The sequence below is a fragment of the Hemicordylus capensis genome, chromosome 3 (genome assembly GCF_027244095.1).
Source record: "Hemicordylus capensis ecotype Gifberg chromosome 3, rHemCap1.1.pri, whole genome shotgun sequence".
Taxonomy (NCBI): domain Eukaryota; kingdom Metazoa; phylum Chordata; class Lepidosauria; order Squamata; family Cordylidae; genus Hemicordylus; species Hemicordylus capensis.
Window position 1 is genome coordinate 203,049,656 of NC_069659.1, and position 14,867 is coordinate 203,064,522.

Sequence of the window (14,867 nt, forward strand, 5' to 3'; positions counted from 1 at the left end):
TCTTTTGCATGCGTACTAGATACTTAGTCCACCATTTTGTTGCCAAGTATACTATGTCTAGGGTGTCAACATCATTCAGATTGTCTGTATAAATGTAAGATGCACCTATAACCAATTTGTATTTCAATGCAGAGCAATAGCCATTGATTTACCTTGCTGGCTGCAGCAGCAAATAAAATGGCCTCTAATTGATCCCCACTGAGTCTGTTTGATTGGCTAAAAGGCGGACCCAGGGACGAATCGGTATTCACAACAATTTGGTCCCATGACAGTCGGATGTGACTCTGGGTGGACAGTCTGACCCGTCACGGGACAGTGAGATCCAGCGCGCCCCACAGCTTTTGTCTGTGGAGGATTCTCATGGGCCCGGGATGCACCAGTCGTCACAACGTGCCACATCTGGGAATCGAGGCAAGAGTGAATGAAAGTGTGAACAGAGAGAGTGAGTGAGTAAGAGAGTGAAATCCAAAGACATCTTTTGGTTCTCCTCAGCCCAAGAGGGGCAAAGGCGGGGGGGGAAGCCCAGGGAGGGGCAATTTTCAGCCCGAGAAAAGGGGGGAAATCCTACAGCCGAAGAAGGGCTGCCCACGCAGGGGCAAATTAAGCCAAAATCCCGAGGGGGGGGCAATTTAAGCCAAAAAGTCCAAGCAGGGGCGGTTTAATCTTTCAGCTCGAGAAGGGGGAAAGAGAGAGAGAGAAAACAAAAACAAAAAAAACCCACAGCCGAAGTAGGGCTGCCTGGGAAGGAGTGACTTAAGCCAAGAGCCCAAGGAGGGGCGGCTTTGAGTCAGAAATAAACAGTCTAAGCCCAACCAACTCAAAGGGGGGGGGCTATGGGTAGCAGAAATAGCAAGTACACAAAATCTGAACGGATTTCATGTACACCTTTGGAGTGTGTGTTGAAAAATTGGGTGATTATCATGGGAGCAAAGAGTGCTCTTAGAAAACATGTTTTGAAATGCCTTTGTATGAAAGTTTGGCCACTATGAACTCGAGTCAGAGGCCTCCTGACTCTGAAAATAACATCCTTTTGCACTTGCCTCTGTTTTAGAAGTGTTAAGGAAGGAAGAATGATTGTCTTTTGCAAAAATCATTTCTCTCTCTGTGTTCTGTTTCCAAGTTGCTTCCAAGCTTTGCCCGTGTGTTGCAAACAGTCTGCAAACAGTCTCTGCCACTGTCCTGTTGTAACCAAGCCAAAAGATAACACTGTTCTAGCTGCAAAAGTTTCTCTGAACAAAAGGCTGCTTTTGTTCTCTTTTTCTTCTTTTCTATCTCTCTTCAACTACTTCAGTTGGAAAAGAGGAAAGAAAATGGAGTTTTGAAGGAATGCATATGGGAATTGCAGACAAAAGAAGAAGAAAAACCTAGAAGGAAATACGTAAAAGGATTTTGGTTGGAGGTTGTTAACAACAACAAAAAGAAAAATGCTTGAAAAGCACCAGTAAGTTATAAGATTGTGATGTGGAAAGGTAATATAGAATTACAGGTTGTTTTTATGGATGGCTGTGATAAGTTTGTTCTATTTAAGCTACTTTCTTAACTGAGTTTATGGCTAACAGATTGAAAATGTTATAAAATTCCTTGTGACTCATATGGAGTTTTCTTTGTTTAGTCCTTTGTTCTGTGAAATACACAAGACAAGCCTCAGTGTGTGTGTGTGTGTGTGTGTGTGTGTGTGTGTGCATGTTTCTGAGAGGGAGCCCAAAGCTCTGGTTCTGTATAGGAATTCAACCCACATCAATTTTATAGCTCATCTCTGTGAAGATGAGGTTTCTGTTGTATTTATTCTGTTTATTCTGTTGTATTTGTGAATGTATTTATACTAGTGACATGTTTGTGTTTTTTTCCTTTCTGTAAACTGTTCCAGACCAAACTTGCTCTGACATTGAATTCCAAAATTCACAGTTATTATATTAATTGAACATAAAATTGGTCATGGCCTGAGCAACACAGGGAACTTTCAGCGGTCAGCTGGCCAACTGAGGGCTGAATCTTCCCACCTCTGCAAAAGTGCTGCTTATGGCTAAATGCATTAGGCATGAGAGCAAGCTCTATTTCATTCATTCTTATATCAAGTTAATTGTGATATTTCTGCCACTACCGAGTCTCATAAGCCTTTAGATGTTATGTTTACTGATTTCCTTGAGATGGTCTCTTACCATTTTCCGTGAGCTCAAAACTCTAAACCGGAAGTTTCCCTTTCAAATTCTTGCTCACAACTGAGCTGATCCCTGATGAACAAGGATAACTCCGCCCATTTCCAGATGGGAGGGGGAAAGAGGTTCTCTGTAAAGCAGTTTGTGTTCCAGCCAGATTAATTGTGGGTGAGAAGGAAAAATGGATTTTAAGATAAATGAGTCTAATTGTATTACTGTCATGTTTTTGCAAAATCTATGCAATATTTCTGTTAGCTGAATTTGATGTAAACTGAGAACTAATGATCAAATGGTCTAAGGTTCAAAATTTTTTTTTTAAATTTGTCTCACCACCAGCCCTGCTTTGCCTTCACAGCAGCTGAATCTTAAAATCCCAGACATGAGATTTGATGAAAGGAATTTTGTTTTGTCAATCCTGCAAGTGGCAAGGAGTTCCAAAGCACCGGTTTGCAATTCACCTTGGAAATTTCCCAGCTAAAAGGGATTAGTCTGGGGCAATAGATGGCTGACTCCCTCACACATGACCGAATATCATGTGACTTTGGTGGGGAATTCTGGGGTTTCCATGGCTATTCTTAATCCAGCTACTTTACTTCCTTTTGAGACTACAGAAGACCAAGAACATGATTGCTTGCAAGCTGTGGACTGCATCTATGCCAAGCCGTCCTGATCTTAAAGATCAACCTCTCCAAAATGCAGACATTGATTTGTACACAGATGGAGGCAGCTTCATGTAAGATGGACAACGTAAGCTGGCGATGGAGAAGTGACTGACCATGCTCTTTCTCCAGGTATCTCAGTCAGCACAGCTTGCAGAGCTCATCACCTTCAAGGTAATTTTTACACAACTCATGGGGCCACTTGGAAAGAAAGAAGATTTTTAACAGTGGGAAACAAGGAAGTAAAATATGGGACACAGATATCAGAACTCTAGAATGCTGTTACACTACTAGAAGAGGTTGCAGTCATCCATAGCAGAGGTCACCAGAGGGAAATGACCCAGTGACAAAAGGTAATTGGATGGCAGATGCTGCAGTTAAAACCGCTGCTCCTTTCATTCCTGTTTCCAAGCAACTTTGATTCCTGTGCTAACTATCTTGGCACAAACCCACCCCCCCACACACATATTCAGAAAAAGGACATTGACTTTGCACCACAGCAGGGGGCGCACTTAGAATAGGATGGCTGGTAAAGAACAGCAGATGGATGTGGAATTCTTGCAGAACCAATCCTTTGGTTTTTCCTAGTCAATACAAAGACACTTTTGTGCCTCTTGGATGTACCCTTTTGCAGAACATGTGGCAACAGCCTGTGTAATTTGTGTAGTAAACAATCCTACTTTAGCAAGGTATAGTAGTATCTCACTGGACATACCAAGTCAGGTAATGCCCAAGCTGTGGGTAAACAGAGGGCAGGGATTGACTGTGGGCTATCTTTTTCCTTGTCTCGAGAGGTTGTTTTCGCTTTACAGAAATGTCAAACCCAAACTTGAATCCATCAGTGACTGGTTAATTATGAGGCTAAAGATGGAGAACGGGGACACCACAACTATCTACACGTTACTGACGATGAAGTCAGTTATACTGGATGGAGATTGATTGCCCTGACAAAGGACTGTAAGTATGATTGTCAGCCAGTGTGGTGCAGTGGTTAGAGTGCTGGAACAGGACCGGGAAAACCCGAGTCCAAATCCTCATTCAGCCAAGACACTTGCTGGGCGACACAGAGCCTACAACTCAAATGATTTGGCCTGCCTCACAGGGCTGTTGTAAAGAGGAAGAACAGGATGCAGAAGAGAATGTGAGATGCCACATGGAAACTGGACTTTGTTAGCAGTGACTGTGATTGACCTGAAAGGCTTGAATGCCTCCTCTAAACCCCAAACTCACAAGGGAGGTGAAAGATGTGAATGCCTTTTTCTTTTTGACTTTATTGCCTTGCTTTTGCCCAGGATTGCTGTTTTGTTCTCGTGATCAGAAACCAGCCTACAACACAAGCCAGCCAGCCTCCAAGAAGCACCGGCTCCCACACACAGCCTCACGCCTGGCCACCAAGCCTCAAATGAAGACATCATCCCCTGTTCTGATCTTCAGGGAAAGGGGGGCCCAAGGCAAACAGGGAAACAAAAATATAAATTGGGGGGGGGGGGAATTGCCAAAAGACCAAATTGAATTAGCCTCAGGTTTTGTCCATCCTTTGTATTATTTGCCTTGAAAACTTGACTATTCCTTTTGTGCTAATGGTTGGCACCCAGAGACTTAGTCTCAGGATGCTGTCCCTACATGGGGGGGAGGGAATTGGCAACTCACTTGCCTGTCTTTCTCTCAAGTAAACAGGTTTGCAACCAACAGTGCCTTGAATTGTCTTTCCAAGAAGGATTGGTCCTCCCCAGATGGAAGGAATACCTGGATCCATCGCCAGAATGTGATCCCAAGGGAGTCTCCATCAACAGTGACCCAGGAAAACTAACCAGCAGCAGCAGCAGCTACCCGGGGGCAGTCCCTATCTGCATTTCCAATCCAACCCAATGGTGACAGAACGTCCATCTACTACCCTGTCCTGTGTTCGAGGAAGAAGGCCTAATGCACAGTTCATCTTCCTGCTCCTAAGTGCTGTAGGAGAGGAATAGACAACAAACAAGCAAGCCAATTTGTTCACTTTTCTCTGGAGTCAGACATGCAACAGCACTTCCCCAAGCTGTAAAGCCCTGGAACCATCCTACCTGGGTAAGATACCTTGTCAAAGACACTATTTCAAATTCTGCCAAAGACACGATTTCAGATTGCCCACAAGGGGAGGGAGTCAAGGCTCCCAAACACATGAACATTTGAGCTTGTGTGTGGACACTAGCCAAACAAGCCAAAACAACACGGATCAGGATAGCCAAAATCCTGCAACGTTTTACAAGAGCATTTGGTTCTCAACTGAAGGACTAAAATATATTTTTCCTTACCAGGGACTTTTAGATTTTGAATTCTAAAGCTCTCCATGGCTTCCTTTTTGGCCATGACAGACTTTAGAGGACACTAAGGGGGGTGGGAGTTGATGATTTGCACCACTTTCTTTTATTACTTTCTTGTAGTGACTATGTGCTATCATTATGTTGAAAACCTTGCTATCTCCTGTGCTGTAAGATCATGGACCTCACATACTTGCTCTCCAGTCATTTCCTTATTTGTTTCACTTATATATTGTGCCAATCATCTCATTGTTTCAACCAGAGCATTTACCTGCAAGTCTGCACCTATCCCCAAGTTACTGATCCCTTTGTGATCTAAGACATTAAGCTGGCCCAAGCTTTACCTGCAATTTTATAGGCACTTGTATTAATCAGTGTGATTATACATGACTTGTCATCGCTATCGCTTTCCACAAACTGATAATCCATTAATCACCAGAAGCACCTGGGTCCACAATGCAAGACTGTTATTGATACTTTATTTGGGATAAAGATGGTTTAAAATCATGTTGCTTGCTCTAAGTTGTATAATCTTTATATGTACACTTTGCTGCTATGTGTAAAACTTTTTATCTATATCAAATCATGCCAGATATGGGTCGTTAAGGATGTGTGTGTGATGTATAGAATTATATAATTATGTTTGTAGCTCTAGAATATTGTATGCAATGTGCCTGCCATAGCACATACCATTTCTGTAAAAACTATGCTTAATGCATCACAAATGTTTAAGGCATCCCAAAACCACATGTGTCCCAAACCCTTTAGCCACACGAAACACAGAGTTCCATCTAAGAGTTTGTGTTAAAAAGGAGCTATTATTAATATTTCCAAACAGTTAGAACTTTCATCTAACTAATATGGAGAGCCTATGGATTTATAGGCACAGAAGATAATTCTAGTTATAGCATGTGTTTTCTTTGTATTGATAATCAACATGTTGCTGCTTATAATGCATTCCAGCTTTAATCCAAATGTTGATGAGAACCTTTAAACCTTGCCACAATGTAAGACCATACATATAGCTGTACCTTTACAAACCTTATTTAAGGCATCCTGAAGGTTCAGGATGATGCAGTGTTTAAGGGGGGAATTGATGTGTTTTAGAAAACCAAAGTAACTCCATTTTACTTAGAATACCTCACTCTAACTTCAAGTAACCCCAGCCCAGCTCAGGCCAGCTCAAGGACACGGCCTCACATGATTATCTCTCTCCACTAAATTGTATCTAAAGAAACTTGGATCTCACCGTTTTTTGCTGACAGTTAAAGAAAACAGGATGTAACCAAATAAGGGGTGATCACCAGATGAACAATGAATCTTTCGCATGCGTACTAGATACTTAGTCCACCATTTTGTTGCCAAGTATACTATGTCTAGGGTGTCAACATAATTCAGATTGTCTGTATAAATGTAAGATGCACCTATAACCAATTTGTATTTCAATGCAGAGCAATAGCCATTGATTTACCTTGCTGGCTGCAGCAGCAAATAAAATGGCCTCTAATTGATCCCCACTGAGTCTGTTTGATTGGCTAAAAGGCGGACCCAGGGACGAATCGGTATTCACATCAATACCATGAGGGCAACCACCGCAGATTCCAGTTCAGGATTCTCCATAACAAGCAAATCGACAATCAAATCAAGCCCTCTGGACCTACTGCTGCTTTAAATACTGTGAACAGATTGCAACAGAAGGTATTTTTCACAGCGCTTAGGTCAAACGCATCTCCGTTATAGCAACAGCATATCAACACAAGTAGGAATAGACGTAAACAAACATAACAGTTGGTTTGCACAAGTAAGGACTTGGATATATAAGAAGAAGAACTATATGTAACAATATATCCCAGGCATGAGCATGTCTTGAGAAATGAAGAAGGTTTCACATCAATCCTAGACTTGGGACAAATTCAGTTTCTCACTCTTTTTGCTTCACAGCCACAAAGACCACCTCGGAGGGCATTGATCGACCACCTCCTCAGGCTGATCCTTTCTGTGCAAGTAAAGCAGGTTTCATTCTGGAAAGACTTGTGTGCTTGCCCAGGCTCAAAGGTATTGAAATCCAGCCCAGAATACCTGTTGCCACTGGTAGAAACACAGACAAGTTACCATTACGGCAACCACCACCGATTACAGTTCAGGATTCTCCGTCATAACCAAACAGACCATCCAATACTGCAACAACTCTGTATCAGCTGAACAAAGTGCATTTCTGCCCTAGTCAACCTTGATTAAGAAGCAGAAGGGAAAACCCTCCTGCAGAAGCACATCCTCTCTGGACCTTCTGCTGCTTGAGATCTTGGGAGCAGATCACAGCTGGAGGAGTTTCCACAATGCTTAGTCCAAATGCAGTTGCACTGTAGCAACAGAGCAATACAAGTAGGAATAGAAAATAACAAACAAATCAAGCAAATAACTGCGGCCAACTTCTCCTCAGTCTGACCCTGCAAAGGAGAGAAGAGGAAAGGAATAATTCCCTGCAGCTGGATCAATCTTCACGGCCTTCCTACCACACCCTCACTCCCGAGGAAGCTTTTTTGTTTGGTGTTGTAAGCACTGCCACTGCAGGTCATGGAGCAATTCATACACTCTGAGTAAGACAGGTCTCTCTTTTCAAGACATTACAGAAATAGCTTGGGAAAGAACATGACTGATAGGCTGATCGAATATTCACCCATGCATTTAATAGATGGGATAAGATCATTCTCCACAATGTTCTCTTCAGCTCTAATCAATGCATTGGTCAGTATTCTTTTCTAAGTCGGAACTTGTGATCCTTTCAGGGCAGCCTTTCAAAATCGTGATCAAATGGGTCGGCTAGTGGGGTAGTGTATGCAGGCACCGTGAGTAAAGGGTGCACCTTGAAGTATAGCTCAGCCCCCAGATGCTGCTGCAGGCCTGTGTTAAGGGCCCTATTCAAGAAGCCAACACTTGTGTGCGCCTTGTGAAGTTTCAATGGATAACACACCACAGAGCTGTCCTCATGGCTATTAGTTGGTGGGACAAGCTCCCAGACTCTTTCAGGAGCTCTGCACCCTCCCAAGCGCCAATCACATACCAGTCAAAAACCTCATCAGAGAAGAGGAAAAGGAATGCATGGGAGGTGTGTGCAGACTCTGACAGTGTCATCCTACTTTCCCAGAGCATAGGAGCAAAGTTGGAGGAAATGCCTTCAGAGTATCAGGAGGAATCCAGACCTCAGAGCAGTGACCTTGACTCTGTTCCAAGCAGGGGCCATTGGGGCAGAAACCCTTCAGCCTGAGAACCATTCCCCACTGTGCTGACCTCGGCATGGCCCGGCTCTTTTCTCAGTGACGGCAGGGCCCTTTCAGAGAGAAGGAGCCCTCTTAGAAGAGCTCTCTGGGAAGGCTGAAGTTCCAGCATGCCTGCCAACATAGAACAGGGGCTCAAGGGGGTTCCTTTTTCCTTAGGGGAGCACACACACATATAAACACTGCGGCCTGTGCAGATGGCAGCACTGCACAGTGGGTATGGTCATCCACACATATGGGTCCAGGGCGACTGTGCAGAGTTTTTGGCTTGGGCTGAAGCTGCGCACAGGCCCAGCAAATAATTAGTCAGGGTTAGGTCTAGACAATCACATAAGGTGAAGGAGGCCTGCTGCTGAAGAACACAGCTTCAGGCAGCTCTGAGGGGAGCAAGATTCGGGCAGGAAGATCAGGACCTTGGATAGCTCCAGACAGGAACAGTCCAACTGGTGGGGGACACCAGAGCAGGGTAGACGTTGCTTCAGAAATGTCGAGAAGCCCACTGACGGCTTCCATCTCTTGCTGGCTAGTTAGAGTGGCCGGCTAGCACAACAGTTGTGCCCTTTTGCCGCATCTTTCCACCAGTGCTCTCCTGCTGCTCGGAATGTCAGCCACCATCTGAGGAAATGCATTTCCAGCCCTCTGGGTACCGAGCCTGTGCCGAAACTGTCTCTTGCAGGTGGAAGAGCCCTGGCTTACTGAGTGTCTGTCACAGGGTGACTATTAATTTAAATGTGCACAATGGCGAAAAGAAAAACCTGCCCATCACATGAGGAGACCTCTCAGCGTACGTTCTAATAAATCTTATCTTCCTAACAGAAGATGAAGGGGGGCCGGAACCCGAGGGAGGGACAGTGCATCTGGCACTGTCCATCTAGCATCAGTTGGTTCGCATGTCTTCCCGCCCTGGAAGCCTTTCCAGTCTGAGGTGATCCTCTGCCTTAGGCCAGATCTAGGGAAGGTCAGTGCAGTAGTCCCATGATCATTCCTGTGATGTAGCTGAGATTTCAGAAGTGGGTCTGTGTCCTTTTCTTGATTTCTTTTCGAAGTTGAGAAAAAGTCAAGATGGCACAGGGGCTCAAGGGGATTCCTTATCCCTTAAAAGAGCACACACACACCCCGGTCCTGCACAGAGAGCAGCACTGTGAGACCAGACCAGACGGAGAGACCAGAGCAGGGTAGAGGTTGCCTCAGCAATGTGGACAAGCCCACTGCAGGCTTAGATGTCTTGCTGGCTAGTTAGGGTGGCTGTCTAGCAGAACAGTTTTGCGTTTGTGCAGCATCTTTCCAGCAGCGCTCTGCTGCTGCTCCGGATGGCAGCCACAGTCTGAGATCATGCTTCTTCATACCTCCGGGCACCGAGCCTGTGCTGAACCTTTCTGTTGCAGGTCCAAGAGCCTTGGCTCGCTCCAGGACTGGGTGGAATTCTCCCTGAGCGTGAGCGCTGGCTACAAGAATTTCCCTGTGGCATGATGAGACCTATGCTCGTACGTACACAACAGTTTTGCCATATACTGAGTGGCAGTATACCATTAGTCCACCTAGCTCAGTATGGTCTACACAGAGTGGCAGCGGCTTCTCCAAAGTTGATTGCTCAGCATCATTCTTATAGTACTCTGTGGTTCTGGATGTCAGCCACCATCTGCGGAAATGCATTTTTGGTCCTCGGGGTAGTGAGCCTGTGCTGAACCTTTCTGCCTCAGATCCAAGAGCCTCAGCTCACCCCAAGACTGCGTAGATCTTGCCATGGGAGTGAGCATCACCTAAGGAATCTGAACATCTCATGCCAACACCTTTCCATATGCATTTTATGCAAGGCTTAAGTCTCCTATAGAAGAGGAATGGGGGTTGGAACCGAGGGGTGGACTGCATTCTCGGGCCATGTAGGGAGTGCTAGATCTTTCCCCATTGCACTTGTGCAAGGGGGTTCTGGTAGAGTTTCTGTGAAGGTTCAATAGACAACACACTACAGAGCTGTACTCATCATGGCCATTAGCTTGCTAGGACAAGCTCACAGCCAGTCTCAGGAGATGTGCGCCCTCCCACTATGGAGTCACGTATGCATCAAAAATTAGATCTGAGAAGAGGGAAATGAACCCGGGGGAGGTGGGCACAGACTCTGGCAGGGCCATGCTACCCAGCACACTCAGCCAGCAAATAACCCAGATCGGAGGAAATGCCTTTAAAGCCTGTGTCCGCCTCCCACGGGACCCTCCCCTCCGACGACCCAGCCCTCAACTCACACACTAGTTGGGGAACACCAAAAACATGCACAACCCCACAAGGAGAACAGGATTCCTGTACCATTCAGTCTCTGATTTGGACTGTGAAAACAGCAGTCCTGAGAGAACGTTGAGTATTCCCATGATGGAGCTGAGATTTCAGAAGTGGGTCTGTGTCCTTTTCTTGATGTCTTTGACCCAAAGTGCGGAAAGGCAGGATTGCATAGGCCACTACTTGACCTGTTGTCATTAACCTTCTCACCATGGGTATTTGCAAAAAACTCCACCGAAGAATGCGGCAGACAAAGCAGCTCATCCCACAGAATACTGCAAGCCATAGAGGTAGTGTTTGGGAAATGATGCCGAAATGATGCCGATCGCGGAGCTGGGGAGGACCAGCTGAGCTTCAAGAGAGCTGTTCTCATGGCCATCAACTGGGTCGGACAAGCTCTCAGCCAGTCCCAAGCCCCAGTCACGTAGGAATCATCAGAGAAGAGGGGGAGACACCCGTGGGAGGCAGGCACAGACTCTGCAAGTTTCACCCTACTCAGCCAAACTTCACTAACAGCTTGCATATAAGAACCAAGAAGTGCTCGGCTTTTGAGTTATTAATCTCTCAAATTCTGCCAAATCTCTGAGAATACAACCTTGCTTTTGTATTTCCTTCTGTGCTATGCTCTTGATTGGTGAATCTTGAAACCAGCCTCCACTGCAAACTCCAGCCCTTTCCACAACCAAGGCCGAACGGACCCGACCCTACTTTGTGGTAAGCACCCTCCCTTTCCAAGGAATCCTGGGCTCTCTACTCCTGTGGGATGGCGCTTGGAATTCACCCCCCCATATCCCCCTATTTCTCCAGCAGAAACCCTGTTTCTGGGTTTCAAGGGTTGTTGCAGTGGTGGTGGTGGTGGTGGTGGTGGTGGTGAGAACAACAACGATGAATTAGATGTGTAAACCTGACTCTGACTTGGCTGGCAAATGGCTCTTTTGTTCCACCAGGAGACAGACCCTAACCACCCCAATCTGTCCTGTGGGCCAAACCAGAGAGCAGTGCTCTTGCAGCAGGTGGGCCGAGGAAAAGTCCTGAGGCGCTTGCGCAAGCTGGCACAAACACACCACCTCCACCCTGTGGGAAGAACTGCCCCTCCAGCACGGGTGAGCCTAGACTGGGTAGAGTAGTAGCAACTTCTCTTTTACAAGCCAACGTGTCCATCCTCATGTTCCACCATGGTCTGGGAAGCTCACGGCTCCCTGGTAGATCCCAGTAGACCCTCTTCACACCTTTCTTCCTGCCCTTGTATCCATCCAGGAGAATGTATCTCCAGTTTGTATATGAGACCCAAGAAGTGCTCAGCACTTGAGTTATGAATCTTTCAAATTCTGCCAAATCTCTGAGAATATCACCTTGCTTTTGTTTTTCCTTCTGTACTGTGCTCTTGATTGGTGAATCTTGAAACCAGCCTCCACTGCAAAGTGTCACTTTCGTGTGTTCCACCAGGGTCCCAAAACCCAACATGTCTGCCTTACCTGTGGCCTCGACCCCACAACTGCATTCCCTAAAAAGAAAGGAAGGTTTGAGACATTGGAACGCTTTCGGAAGCGGAATTAGGTGAGGAAATCAGAATCGCGTGGGCCCCAAACGGAGTACTAAGTTCTCTGGGACAAGCTTTTCCCTGCGCTCTGCCTCTTTGCTGAAGCGTGTGGGTATCTAAGGCAGGCCCCAGTAGGGACTTGGCACTCTGGATAGTGGGGAGGAGGTGAGAGCTGGTCTGGTGGGCGCCTCAGGGACATCTTGCCCCCTTCGAAGAGGACAGCAGTTCCTTCCAAGCACAAGTGCAGATTACTCCATTTTCAAAGTCTGCATGCCTTGGTGAAGACCAGGGAGTAATTGTGGAGGAAGCGCCTCTTGGGAAGTGTCGCCTCAGTCTGCAGCAGCTGTGAAAAAGACAATTTCCATGCAAAGGATCACCAGGAAGGGGACTGAGAACAGAGCTGCTAATATCATCACCCCTTGAGACATCCACATTTGGAGTCATACTCTGTACAGTTCTGGTCACCATATCTCTCAGAGGACAATTCGGAGGTATGAAAGGTGCAGAAGAGGAAACCGAGAGGATCAGAGGGCTGGAGCACCTCCCATTTGGACACAGTGTATCATGAATCTAGGGAATTCTCTGCCACAGGATGCGGTGCTGGCCACCAGCTTGGAGGGCTTTAAAGGGGACTCTGGCCATTTCACAGAGGACAGGCCTATCCATGCCCACTAGTCTGGACAGCTGTAGGCCACCTCCAGGCTCAGAGGCATGATGCCCCTGAGTAGCAGTTGCAGGGGAGCCATGGCAGGGGAGGGGGCAGGCCTTCACCTCTGGCCTGGGGGCTTCCCAGAGGCAGCAGATGGCCAGTGTGGGAAACATGAGGCAAGACAGGATAGCATGTCTTTCCTGAAGGATCTCCTCTGAAAAAGGGCAGGGTCAGGGAAGACCTCCTCCTTGTGCAGCCATTAAAACTTATCTTCACTCATCAATCCTTTGTCTGGGATGACATCCTCATGTCGCTCTCTTTTCTACCTTTAGAAGAAGAGCAGGAAGAGGAAAAGGCCATAGGATCCAGGAGAAGGCCCAAGGTAACTTTGTTTGAAGCGCAGGAGAGGCCGGGTACGTTCCAAGGAGATCAGGGGAGAGTCCTCCGAGAAGTGTGTTGTGTGCTGCCTTCAGCTCTTCCGCCACACTCACCTCCTCTGGAAGCAACTCTTTGGATCAGTGGACCGTGGCTGTGCTTCCCATAAGAGCTTTCCTGATGTGTAAATCTCCACCTTGAAAGGAAGACTGGGGTGGGGTGGGGGATCTGAAGCACAGCCGGAGCTTTGGTCCTCCCAGACCAGGACTGGCATCAACGACTAGCAGCAGCTCTGCAGGGTCACAGGCAGAAAAATTAACTTGGCCCGGGGCAGAAATCTCTTGTGGGGTCCTCCGCGATGCATCAATATGGTTCATGCCCTCTGGCATCCGGATGAGTCTCCCTTTCTGGCCTAGGGTTCTGGCGTGGCTTCTCCCTGATCCACCTTTTGTCCACAAGGGGGAAACGTTCTCAGATGGGGGAGCATTTGTTCACCTGAGCAGAGCCCACCCTGTGCCATGGGAAGGGGTACAGGTTGGTCAGCTCCATGGAGATGTGGGAACTAGGCCTGAGGCCGGGCCTGAAAGCCATGGGGCTGGGATCGGTGCTTTCCTGGATCTGAACGGGCGGAAGCCTGCAGAGCAAACCCTGGCCAGCCGCAGGGCCTGATTCCTTTCCTCCTCTCTCTTTTGCACGATCAAACGGAGGAGAAGCTGGCCATAGTGACACTTGTACTTCACTTAACTATTTTCATTATATTATTTAGTATTATTTGCTTAATTTATGATTGCATAGGAATGAGATATATATACACTTGTGCAAACCTACTCTTTGTGTATGTATTTGTGTTCTTACTTGTATTGATTTGCAGCTGCTAAAATGCAAATACATTTGACCACCTCAGCCCTGTGGAAACACCTCCTGCTGGGGTCTCTTCCCCATATTTAAGGCACCTGTAGGTCCAGAGCAATTGCTCCTGTGGAAGGCTTTTTCCTTGTATTTCTTCATCCTAGTTGGCCATCAGTCTCTTTTAGAATCTCTTTAGCGTTTCCCTCAGAGGTTGACAAGCTGCCTTGATGACGATCTTCTTTGATGCCTCTTTTCGTGGGCTTGTCTGTTGGAAAACTGAAGAGCAGATCTGAGTCGTGCAGAAATGCACTTGGCCCTGCTGATACAGAACTGTTGCCTGGGATATGTTATTACATCTATTTCTTCTTCGTATATATCCAAGTCTTAACTGGTACAAACCTACTGTTTGTTCCTTTGTTTACATCTACTCCTACTTGTATCGATATGCTGTTGCTATAATGGAACTGCATCTGACCTGACCACTATTCATTATTGTTGTTGTTGATGTTCTTGAATACAATCCATGACTAAAAAAACATTTCCTTCCAGTATCTGTCTCATAGGAACATAGGAAGCTGCCATATACTGAGTCAGACCATTGGTCCATCTAGCTCAGGATTGTCTACACAGACTGGCAGCGGCTTCTCCAAGGTTGCAGGCAGAAATCTCTCTCAGCCCTATCTTGGAGAAGCCAGGGAGGGAACTTGATACCTTCTGCTCTTCCCAGAGCGGCTCCATCCCCTGAGGGGAATCTCTTGCAGTGCTCACACTTCTAGTCTCCCTTTCATATGCA